This window comes from Aptenodytes forsteri, unplaced genomic scaffold, assembly GCF_000699145.1.
Source record: "Aptenodytes forsteri isolate BGI_AS27 unplaced genomic scaffold, ASM69914v1 Scaffold15, whole genome shotgun sequence".
Lineage (NCBI taxonomy): Eukaryota > Metazoa > Chordata > Aves > Sphenisciformes > Spheniscidae > Aptenodytes > Aptenodytes forsteri.
The window spans coordinates 16,712,950-16,716,780 of NW_008795129.1; the positions used below are offsets into that span (position 1 = coordinate 16,712,950).

Sequence of the window (3,831 nt, forward strand, 5' to 3'; positions counted from 1 at the left end):
CGCCCCGCAGGCCCGTCCTTCCCGTCTGTAAGAGCCTCTCCGGCTCCCGGAGCCTCCGGCTTCCCAACAGCAAGCGCTTGGGGTGGTGGCGGGGGGTGTCAGTTGTCTTTAGCGTGGTCTGTCTCTGTGTTCCGTCAACCGAATGTGTTTTCTTGCTCCTTACACAGCAGAGTCAGGATTCATCTCCCTGCACATCTGTTCAAGCAGCGAGTTGTTTCATGAAATGTGTTGAGAACAACCCGAGAGAATATTATTTGCTGGTCAGCTGCAAGGATCAGCCCTTCCCTTCTGACTTGCTGTGGGGCCACGCAAAGTTATGCCAGCGCAACTGAAGGGCTGAGCAGAGCAGGGGTCAGAGCTGGGTGGACGTTTCCTGTACCAGCATTGCTACTGAATGCTTTTTACTGTGATCGTGCCACAACATCAGTAACAGAAATCAAGTCTTTTTCATGTGGCATAGGCAGAATTTGTGCATGATTTAATCCGAATCTGTATTTTTGCTGCCTACTGTTAAAACATTTGATTTGGATAATTGACTGCGGTGACTCACGTGTAGGAGCAGATTCAAAGAAATTGGTGTTCATTTACTTTAATAAGTTTGTCAGTAGCCTGCAGCAATCATGGCTTGATTCGTGATGTATCCCTGCAGTAGAAACAATAATGTCTATAAGAGTGTTAGGGTAGAAAGCTGAAAATTATAATCTCTTTAACCAGCCCAGCTCTATCATCTAGCACATATGAATCACTGCCCTAATAGAGGGGTCCTAGTACGAGACAGAGGGAAGCTGAAACTAGTGGATTTCTCGGCTGTCCCTCTTGTAGCTCAGCTTAATGTATCTTCTGTTTCCAGGTCATTAAATATTTCTGCCTCTGCTTCCTGTGCACATTTCCCAAAGCTTTAGGATACTTAAACTGTAGGAGTGGATATCATATAAGGAGGGAATAAACACACACTAATGGTATACTTTTCCATATAACTAAAGGAAAAAATATCGTGCATCCAGGACCAAAGAATAGCATCCTACTTTTAGAGTGGGAAATGCATCATGGAGTGATGAAGTAGTGGCTCTAAACAGGATTCGAGGTAGGTGGTCAACTAAAACATATTATCTCAGTGCAACGTTAATTCAGAGGTCCAAAATAGATCTGAAATGAATAAACAGGGGGATTTTGAGTAAAAATCTGTCTGATTCTGGAAAGTTATGTCCAATTCTAATCTTAGCAAGTTAGAAAGTCTTCTGATAAATTGGGGTTCAGTGACCAATCACAGCATGATTAAAGGACAGGAAACTATGCCTTTTCATCGGCTTAACAAAAGCTTTTTCTGTTTTGTAATGGAGACTTACAAAATGAAGAAGGGGGGGATCCAAAGAGTTCCTGTGATTGAAATTTAGAACTGGTGTAATTTAGTCTGCTCAGAAATGATACTTAACCTGTAAATGGTCACTGGAACAATTTACTGAGGGGATGCAGTGAATTCTTCACTAATGTAAAGTACCTAATCAAGGCAGTATTTTCCACTGCCTCACAAAGGGTTGTTCACTTTTAAACAGTGTAAATTTAAGGACCTCTTGTAGGAACAGGGAGACATCATAAAGACACTACTGGCTCCTCTTCTGAAAATCAGTAGTGCACCCTGATTTATGGAAAAAGAATAGAGATTTAATTTCCTAATTGTATAGATTTTGGAAGTCATCAGTGTCTGTTCAATAGTAGGAAGAATATTCTGCTTAGTAGTAGTGGATTTCCGTAATCCTCTCCTTGAATCAGTCTCCCTTATTCACTTAGGGAGACTTTGGAGCTTAAATATGAGATGTTTAAAGAGTATTGTCTTAAACAGTGACAAAGCCTAGAAGCAGTAGGCTTTGAAATCATGATTCTTTTATGTGGCCATTAGAAGTTTTTTTTAGAATTTGCCATCCTCTCAGAGGAGAAAGAATGTTCCCTGCAGGACCAGTAGTGTGGTACCGGGCTAAATGGCCTCCAGATAAGACAATGGTTAATTTTTTTTTTTTTTTAAAGAGGTGGCTTTTCCATGTTAGGATTTGAGGCTAGTCATACACGGTTTGGACTGGCTTGCATTATAGCTACTTCTTGCACTGTACATTTATGAGTGAGTGCGTTGCTTCAGTTTTCAGGGCTATTCTGTCTTTCATCAGCAAAAAATTCATGTATGACTTCAAAACAAATTGCAGTCTTAGCTAATAGAGGCATTTGACCACCTGGGAAAAAAAAAAAAATCTCTGACTCTGCTGAACACTTTAATCAGAAATATTTTAAATACACATTTTTCCCTTGTTTCTTAATAGGAATATTTGCAAGATCTTTGCTTCTTCATCACCAGAAGTTCCAGTTAGTTCTTGTGGAGATGGCTGGGAGAGCCTCAAAAAGAGGATTATGAGGTGGGAGGGGGACGTGAGGAGAGATGCACGTGAGGTGGCAGTTTTCAGCAGCAGTGATTTGAGAGAGATTGCTGATGGCCTTCTTCCTCCACGCTGGAAGAAGCAGGATGAAAGGTGTAAGGACTTCTGCGTAATACAGAGATATCTTCTGAAGTCTAGTGACTGGTTTATTTCCTTCTGCTGCCCAAGATGGACCTGCTGTAAGCTTCGCGTTCAGTTGAATTGGAGAAATACTGGTTAACTGTTTTTGCAACATTCCTGCATTTGGTGTTGTCAGGACTTGATGCTGTCTTGTGTTCTAGGAGGATGATGGCTCAACAAACAATCCTATTGTCACAAATGCATAAATAGTTCAGCAAGAAATGTAACAAAGGCACTCTGATACTACAGAAACAATAAGCAGCAGGGACAATAGAACGTCTTGGGAAGAAATGTCTTCTGTTGAGGCCAGCATCATCTGGAGAATTGAAGTGTTCTAAATAGAGAAATGGCTTTTAAATAGATTTTCTGTGATGCTGCTGCAGGTCTTTGAAGAATGAAGATCATTGGCTGATGGGTTCTATTAATGTTCCTCGGTGTTTCAGATAAACATCTGTCTTGTGCTTTGACCAAAAATTTATATAAATTTCGAGTGCTTGATCTGAAAGAGAGTTTTATCAGCACAGATGGTGATACTTAGCCTTTTCCCAGTACAGTAGTCTCTGGGTCGTGACGGTTTTAGACTTGAGTGCTGTCATTCTTCTGATACTCGATACCTGCATTTTCTGCTGGGCAATCAAAGCACTGTATTTCGGTCTCTAACAGATTTAGTTGAAGAAAGTTCCACCTTTAATTTTCTGTTGTACCCCTGTGCTGGAGTTTACTGTCTCCATTTCAGGTCCAGCTCATTATGTTGTGCCTCTTGAACCCAGTTTTATAACGCAAAGAAAGAACCGCATGTATTGTTGCATCTGTCTCTGCTGTTGGGCAGTAACTTCTGGCAGTGGTGAACATGTAAACCACCTCAGCCAGCGTAGCAAAATCTGCAGGTGGTCTATGAACTGAAGCCTGTTGTTACTCAGTCTCTTCCTCAGCATATACTAATAAAAAGAAGCAATTCCACAAGCAATGAGGCTACTCGCTCTTGGTCCAGACTCTTTTAATCATTGGTTGTGAGATCAAACCAGTGCTGTGTTATCTTTCTACACTTGTAGGCAGATTTCTGCCTTTCTGTAACTGCTGTATTTTGGGGGACAAAACAGTGACCAATGCAAGGGCAAAGCTGAAAGAATTGAGGAAAATGTAGTAAAAGCTTGTTTCTTTTAAGAAAGTGATACAACCTTGTGTACAAACACAGAATGGATTTCTTTGCAGTCCTTACCGGGAGGAAAAAAACACTTTTGTTTCCAGTCTTTATCCATATTTTGTCAATTTGACCAGTTAAATTATA

The 3,831-nt window shown here is 40.9% G+C and overlaps 1 long non-coding RNA gene across 1 annotated transcript; it reads left to right on the plus strand.

Moving 5' to 3' along the window:
• Positions 1-896: 896 nt before the first annotated feature.
• LOC103897738 lies at positions 897-3,508 on the plus strand. Its single transcript, XR_657510.2, has 2 exons — positions 897-1,084; positions 2,310-3,508. It is a non-coding gene; the product is annotated as an uncharacterized LOC103897738 (long non-coding RNA).
• The last annotated feature ends 323 nt before the right edge of the window (positions 3,509-3,831 follow it).